The sequence below is a fragment of the Engystomops pustulosus genome, chromosome 6 (assembly GCF_040894005.1).
Source record: "Engystomops pustulosus chromosome 6, aEngPut4.maternal, whole genome shotgun sequence".
NCBI classification, from domain to species: Eukaryota; Metazoa; Chordata; class Amphibia; order Anura; family Leptodactylidae; genus Engystomops; species Engystomops pustulosus.
This window is the reverse complement of record NC_092416.1, coordinates 52,448,394-52,457,448: the sequence shown is the minus strand read 5'-3', so window position 1 is coordinate 52,457,448 and position 9,055 is coordinate 52,448,394.

The window sequence follows — 9,055 nt, the reverse complement described above, 5'->3', positions numbered from 1 at the left end:
ATGTGACCAAGATAAAAATGTTATATTCCCAATTCCTGTGTTTAAGGGTCCAGAAACATAGCTATTTCCCCAAAAAGTATCCCCCCCTATCTATAGGTTTTGTATTCCACTTATCTCCCTGTACATGAGCGTCAATGTCAAATTCATCAAATTCTAACCCATATTCAGATTGAACATTGTTTTTAGAAAAAAGTACATGTTCTTCAAATCCTTGAAAACCTTTTGTAAAGAAAAAAACTAGCTTAGAAAACTCATTTAAACTATTTCAGGGGTCCGCAAAGACTGTGCTGTGGAAAGCCTGATCCTGGGCTATGACCCAACAGTTGAGGTCACCTTTCCCCATAGAAGTCCTATTCTCTCCTACGGCTCCATTCGCAGTTCTAAAGCTGTAAACTACGATGATGTCATAACACTGTGCCTGTCGTTTTTAGAATAGTGCACAGCAACAGGAGAGAAGAGGACTGCTGAAGGGATAGAGAAAGGTGAGTATTTGCTGGTTGAAAGAAAGTGGGCATTATAAGAAGGGAGCTGTGGTAAAGGGGACATTATACAGGATGGAGTTAGGCACCGGCTAAGGGTGGGGTATCCATTTTTTTGTGCAACTACTTCCTGATCACAAGTTCAGGCCACTGACCTATTAGGTATCTCTGTTTTAAAGGGAACATTTCACCATAGTTGACCTCATAAACCATTACCGGTGTGTTGTCCAGATCCCATTTTTTTATGGTCCAGGGTTGTGACATCATCCAATTTGAAGTGAGATGTAAACTTGTTGTATAAAGTCACTGAGGTGGAGAGTTTAAAAAGCGCTCCCAACTAAAGAACACCCCGTCTGCTGTAACAAACTCCTCCATGTATATAATCATTAATAACCGGCTTTCTTAAAGTCTAGTGCCTCATGTCAATTACAGCAGAGGGAGCATTTTGAGTCGGGGAGAGCTTGACTTCAGTGCTGATCTCTCCACCTCTCTGATTTTGTAAAACAAATTTACATCTCACTTCATTGTTGATGTTCTTTATGATGCCACTATGATGGGCCATGAAAGAAACATAAACTGGAAGGTGTTAATTTCTGCTGAAAGGTTCCCTTTCCCCTTCAGGGTGATATCTTTCCTCTATGTTTCTCATGAATGACTCTAGGATTGATTTCATGAACAACTGTGTAACGCTTCATCTTCCCCATTGTGGCACTGCAGGGAAAGTGAGTGCCAGATTCCCAGACTGTTCATCTGACTTATATGCTTGACAGGAAGCAGACATCTTTTTAGAAGTTATTATTAGTACGGGACCCTAAAATGGACAATTCTTTTAATTTCCAAGGATAGATTACACTTCAGTTTTTTCCCTCAGATGCTTTTGGGATCCTAACTTGACAACTTTACCTTCAACAATCAAAATAAGGCTTTTCAATTTCATAAAGTTTGAATATTTCATCTAAAGCGTAATAGAATATTTGTGTTGAAAGAACCTTGTAGATGTGGCTATCGAGAAAATGGATATTTACAAAAGTCCTCATTAAATGACTGTTCTGCCTTCATTGGTGGTCTATGATACCATTGACACATTGATTAACTTCTAATGAGCATGTGTTTACATATTACTCATTATCTCCTACTTATCCAAAATCGCCTTGTGATTTCTGATGATTCCAGAGAACATTGCTGGCAAAATCACGAGACACTCGGGAACACGCAATTAATATTAATAGATGACTACCCCTAAATGTTATTGTAGGAAAGTATGGAGGTGTCCCTGTTATAATCTTCCACAGCTGGCACTGTCAGGGTGTAACGATGTCTAATTTCTCCCATACTTTGTTTATTTCTAACTTCTATGTTCCCCCACAATGACTGCTCAGCCGGGTCTGTGTATTCCAATTCTCAGTCTACATTTCCATTACGGCTTGCCAAACAACTTTAGGTCAACAAAATTTTCATGATCCAGTAAGGAATCCAATCTAAAAAACGTATTTTTAATTGAGTATGAGTTAACATAGACAAGCTCGCTGGCTCAGGAGCGGCTTTTCCAGAGGTGGACTTCTCTGTTTATGTTTCCTTGCGTTCTATTCATTTGTAATGTCTTTTTTACAAGGTTCCTGCATTTTATTGGCCGGCAACTCAACTTTTTAATTTTTTTTTAATGGAATAGATGGAGGTATTAACTTAAGAGGGCATTGTGGTCCTATTTGGCTATTTTTTGGTCTTAATTTTATGTTGCAGATGTGGAAGAAAATGGTGGTATCATAGTAGGGGAGATCATTTATTTACTTCATGATTATTTTGTAATGTGTGTTTCCGTGTGGGGGGCAGGATATTAGGAAAGTTACCAATATAAATCTATTAAAAGTTCTCCACTACTTACTTGAAATATAATGTGAGTCCCTCTGGTTCAGAAATGTCTTTTACCTCATCCATCATTCTTGTTCATGAACTGGCAGCAGATTGAGGGTCATGTGATCTCAAACTGTCCATGAGCAATCTCCCTTCCAGGACTTTAATCATTATATGCATGAATACTATCATAAGGGTCTGGAAGGTAGATTGGTCATGGACAGGTAGAGATCTCATGACCCTCCATCTGCGGCCATTTTAGGGGAAGGAGTGATGGATGAAGTAAAATACATTTCTAGGAGAATTCATTATACATATCAAGAAAGCAGTGCAGAAATATTACTAGATGTCTCCAAAGTATGAGGAAACAGCACCACTCACCATAAAAAGTTAAGCCTTTATTAAGTTTTCTTTAAAACGTCCATGCAGCTATGGGGAGATGGCGCAGGAGGAAAGAAGTCCACACAAGAGACAGCTCTATATAGAGCTAGAGAAAGTGCATTGTGTGCGAAACAGCTGTCGCTAGTGGGCACTCCTTTCCTTCTGTGCCATCTCCCCATAGCTGCATGGACGTTTTAAAGAAAACTTAATAAAGGCTGAACTTTTTAAGGTAAGTGCCAATGTTTCTTCATACTTTGGAGATTATTTTTCACTAAAAACCCTTTCATACATCAGCAGTGCACCACCTTGTGTACACACCGGCTCTGTTCAAGTAAAAAAAGGCTTCTTTCGCGGTTTGGATAATAGTGGTGGAGTAGTGCCCCAGAAAAACTTTATGTGCGTTATTACTAGGTGTTTATTGGTAAATTACCTAAAATCCTGCCCCCCACACATTACAAAAACATAAGGTAAAGTGGTCAACCCCTTTTGCTTTCAAAATTAAGAAATATCATGATTTTTTATAATTGTAGAGTAATTATAAACCAATATATGTATAGACTTTATGATGCTACCTCCAACCAGTGATGTAAGTATTGTTATAAAGGTATCAGTGGCAGCCGGGGTGGAGGCACATGTTTCAGGCAGGGTGTCTTATTATTGTTACTACTTGAGATTCATAACATACTGTGATTTCTCATTCTCTGTCTGGGAAGTCATTTCTTCCTGTCTGGGATTGATTTATACGTTTGTACTTTTTTGTGATGGCTTTTCCTATTTATCAGTTTTGTTATAATATGTTGCTAGGTCTAAAAATTTACATGTGTTAAGTAGCTTATTGAGTATTATCACTATTGTTTAATTACAAACTTTACTGAGCTAAAATTTTAAAAAAAGGGTGATTCCAGATTTAAGAACTTTCATGCTTCAAATTTATCATAAAGCTCACTAAATTTCGACTACATTCTTCTTGTAGTAAGACCTGCTGAGGCTTTGCAACTAATTTAAGATTGGTGGCCTCATTTATATTGATTTGCTTAATACAGATTACAAATGTGCTCTAAAACTTTCTACACCAAATCTAATTGTGAAACATTAAAAATAATTTTTTATGTTTCCAATGTTTGCAATATGAAACCAGTCACATTAATTTTAATAAATCTGTGCAAGGATTTGTGTTAAGTATTTAAGAATTATAAAGCTACTGCTAACTGGCAAGTTCAAGCTGGTAGTGCAATGATCATGTGCCAAAAATGTCTCATATGCTATTAAGTAAATATCACAACTTTTATTTTACTATGTTTTGGTTTTTTTAAATGTATTTTATGTTTCATTTTTACTAAAACTTTATCTGCAGTAAACCGTTGTTTTTGTTCCAAAGTTACGGGCACAAAGATTCTCACCTGTCTTGCTTCTTTATATGCAATTTTAGTTGTTTCCAATATGCATTATTTTGGAGAGTTCTTGGTGACAACTTTTGCTTGGCTGAAAAACTTTTTGATAATGAAGTTTGTCACTGCAAAACTATATATGGAAACAGGAAATCTGATACATAAGGTACAAGCATTGTAGAAGTTGGAAAGTAGGAAATCTACCGCCAGGATCAGGGATTGTAAACCAAGCACACTTACATGCTGGTGTGTGCACCGTCTGGCAAAAGTGACGCACTACTACCTGTGCCATCATGGTTAGCGAGAGACAAGCCTATTTCAATCCAGGGGTTCTTTGTAAAAACAAGGGCGTAAGGAGCTAAAATAAGAGCGGACCTTGCCAGAGGGGGCACACACAAGCATCTAAGTGTGCTTGGGTTACAATCCTGGTGGTAGATTTCCTTTAAATCCTTTCATTCACAAATATTATGTTCACTAATTTGGCAAACACTTTTTATATATACCGGTAATTATTTTATCTCAACATGTTTTGTTTCTAATGATCATTTATTTTTTTGTGCTATTTATATGTCATGGGCCGGATTTAAGTACTTATTAATTATACATGAATGAAATCCTGATATTTTTTAGCCCAAATAGCCTGTATAATGCACTATTTGGTAACTATTTACTGCAAGTCTTTCACCAATATAACTACATTAGCCCCAAATAGCAACTATGACAAAACCAGTCCATCCATTTGAAAAAAAAATGACTAGATTTAGTCTCCTTTATATAAGAATAAAATGAGGGGTGCGGTAATAAGATCACAAAACTGTAGCCTATCGTAATAGTATGTCGCCTCATTGGGTCTGATGTGATTTTCTTTATCAGTTGGGAGCGTTATTTTGGATACCATCGAAAAATCACTCTACTACTCTAAAATTGAAAAAAAAATTGTAAATCTCTATTGAAGAATAAAGGACACTGTGACTTTAAAAGCACCTGTAATAACACTATATCAGTGTTTGGCCTTGACAGCTTAAGCTCTGGCTGAGCAAAGTTACAGCCCCCCAGAGGATGACTGGTGGCACCATGCCCATTATTCAGCACTTAAGAAACACCTCCGCTCCAACCTTCGCACACTCACCCCGGCCTCCATATAGACACAACTAAAGCAAGTGTTATGAACGATGTAGGGACACCTTGGGAGCAGTTACTAAGCTGAAATGTATTACTCTGCTCTCATAACCTGATGACTTGCCCAGCGCTGGTGTCGAGACCAGGCACAGTATATACAATATTATATGCTCTAATAAGTGATATCCAGGATATTATACAAACAACAAGAGCTTTATTTAAAATTAAATATAACAAAAGTGACACAGTAGTAACGGTGCCATCATGGTTAGCGAGAGAGAAGCCTATTTCCCTGCTTGTCTCTAAAACACTATATTACAATATTATGTTACTATGGATTTATGGACGTGCGGTGAGCCAACAATTACAACTGGGTAATTCCATATTATTATTTTAATGCAAGAACTCAACATTAAATTCAATCCACTTATTTGCAGGCGGCCCTGTGCAGGTATTTTAAAATTATGAGTTGCCAAATGTCACACACATAATTGTGACCGGTTTCATGAAGAATAATAGAGATTGTCTTAATAAAAGTTTGTAAAAATAAATTAAAACTATTAAACTATTGGAAAGGGAAAGAGCCGTCAGGTTAGGTAACGCTGAATAGTAATAAAAGGCGAAATTGTAGAGATGCGTTCTATGTTGTCTTTGGATTTGATGACGTGATGAAACATAATATCGGCTAAAAAGTAATGTACAGTACTGCAAAACATCAATAAACATACGTAAAATTGTGGTCAGTGGATTCGAAAGATGAGGGGAATAGTAGGGTTAGCAGAAGTAGTAGAACAGGAGTTGGCTGATCAGTAAATAAGATCCAACAAGTCTCTTGTGATAACACAAGCATTACAATTGTATGGCACCCTCAGACTACATTCATATCTCATTTTAAGGAAAGCTCCTATTGTATAGGCTCAGCGTATTTGTAGACACATACTGGCAGTGGCAACACATAACATTGTATAATGCGCATAACATAGGATGGAGAAATGAATCAAGCTGCGTCTTTCCATCCTGTTCCCTCCTGCTGAGTGATGTGTACCCTCTTTGAAGGCCACTGGAGGCAGAATATAAGCATCCCTCACCTGACCTCCGTTGAGTGTACACTCAGGGAGGTCCCCAGTGAAGTACTTGTCAATAAAGGAAGCACCCTGAATATCATCAGCAACCAATCACTGGCTGCTGCCAATGTTCAATCCTCCTCACATTTTCAGGTGGAAAGACGGGACTATGTATCCCACTTCACATGCATACAGTCGAATGCATCTTAGCCCTCTTGAAAACTGGTTGTCATGGGAGCCCCTGTTTGCCTCCCTATGTCCCCTCATGCCAGCAGCAGGTTCACTTACCTCGCCTTGCTCCAGCGAGCACGTCCCCGCCTCCTAGAGTGCATGCACTGGCTGTCTGAGATTTGAAGGGCCAGCGCATCGCTAATTGGTGCTGGTGACCTGGAAATCTATTAACAGCCAACCTCTTCCATCATGCCCTGCCAGATCTTTGTGATTCCATGCCATTGAGAAAGCTTTGTTTTTTGCCCTGTGCGTTTAGACTGATATCCTGTTGTGACCCCAGTTCTGTTCCTGATTACACTTCTCTGCCGCCAACCCTGACCTTCTGTTCCGCTACTGACTATGATCCCGTGCTGCCTATCCTGACTCCTGCCAGTCCCCAACTACAATTCTGCTCTACGACTCTGTGCTTCTTCTTGGCTGCCACCACGGAAAAAGTTGCGCCTGTAGAGCGACCTGATGGTGCCACGCCGCAGCAAGTCCAATCTGATTTGCATCTGGCACTGGTGCAAACCGGGTACCACTTAGACTTTGCTGCCAGGTGTCATCTTACATCAACGTTGGTAAAGTAGGTCCACTAGCCCCGAATTCTGACAGTCAAGAGAAAAAATGTAGCCATACCTGGATAATTGCCACCCTCGTATGCATTCAATCTCACCAAGCTCCAACTATTGCTAGGCACATACAGGCCAGATTGCAGTTGGGAGCCCCATTACTTCTGGCATCTGAACCACATCTTCCACCCAATGAGGAAGCTACATACATGACCCTCTCTACTCCCATAGTTAAAATTTAGGTTGGCCATCAGTTTCTTTACACTTAAACGGGTTGTCCACTTTAAGCAAATAAAAGCAAATAATTAATATTGTTTGTGTAATGAAAAGTTATATAATTTTACAATATACTTTCTGTATCAATTCCTCACGGTTTTCTAGAGCTCTGCTTGCTGTATTTCTATAGGAAGCTCCTATTTTTACTTCCTGTAGATAAACAATGGTCCATGGTCACGTGATGTCACAAAGGTGTCACAAAGCTTTGATTACACTGTGTGACATCACATGACCAGGGAACAATGTTTATCTACAGGAAGTAAACAATGAAGCTTCCTGTTGCATGACAGCAAGAAGAGATTTTGGAAGCCGTGAAGAATTGATACAGAAAGTACCGTATATTGGAAAATGTTATAACTTTTCATTACACAAACAATATTAATTATTTGTTGGAATGTGCTTATGGTGAACAACCCCTTTAATATACACTAAAGCCAAAAAAATTGATGATCTTTGTACTTTGCAGGCATCTTAATTCATTAAAGCTAAAATTCATTTTTTTCATTCCATATACAAATGTGAGATTGCTGAAAACAGTCTAAATGAGTAGCTGTCTTGTCCTTTGTAGCAACCAAATACATTATAACTTTTAGTCTTCAAAAGCATTATGTAAAATAAAAGGTGCATTGTGATTGGTTTATTAACACTGGCAAAGAATTGATACAAACAGTGTATTGGAAAATTGTATAACTTTTCCTTACACAAACCATATCAATTATTTGCCGAAAGTGGACGACCTCTTTAACCTGCAGGTAAGACACCATGATTTTTCTGAAGATCATACCCCTTCTCAATCCTTGACCAACTCTGACTTGTACCTTCTTTTACTGACCCTTTCACAGCTTACACCCTATAAATTTATGGTGCCCGTAACCACACAAGGAAGCCTATTCTAGCTGTTCTTCAACAGCAAAACTATGCAAATTCCCGATCTTTTCACTAACTTTTTAAATTTTGCCCCCATTAAATATACCCCTTAGAACCCTTTCCTGCACAAAGCAACCCATCCCAAAGCCCACAGGCTGTAATATCCAGTCAATGGGGGGATTTAACAATTTGTCTCAGGTTCTGTCAGTCTCTAGCTGGAAAACACTTGTATTTTGCTGCGCCAGATTTATCACTGTAATAATGAATTCTGGTGTAGTATAAGACTGTCGGTTCCTACTTAAGACCTTCTTTCAGTTGGTCTAAACTGTGTGCCAGAATTTTGGGCGCACAGACAATTTCCCACAAATCACATCCCTTTCTTGAGATGTCACTCCCATCTACCAAAGACCACGCCCACTTAATCGAACAAGTCGGGAAAGTGTTTTTGGCACAATCCTTCAGAATTGTGGTGCAAGTGCATTTATATATCCCCACAATATCTCAAAGTTTTGGATAAGACAGTCTAGCCACCTTATATCTTCTCTAAACTCAATCCCTTTCTTCTCCTTAATTTGTGACATTATTTCACCTCCAAGATCATTACATTACAAGATCCCTTTCTCTGTTCATATGCTTCCCTACGCTCCTCCTGCATCCCTGGTCATGGGCTCCCATTTTGAGATTAAACTTATCAAGATCTCTGCTTGCAGTCATTCTATTAAAAGCTTTTATGTTTACTTCCAGTGGATAGAAATCTGTCCATGGTCATGTGATGTGATGGAGGTGCAGGAGCCATTATTATCACACAACTCCTACTACTCTGTGTGATTATAACAGCTCGTGCACCT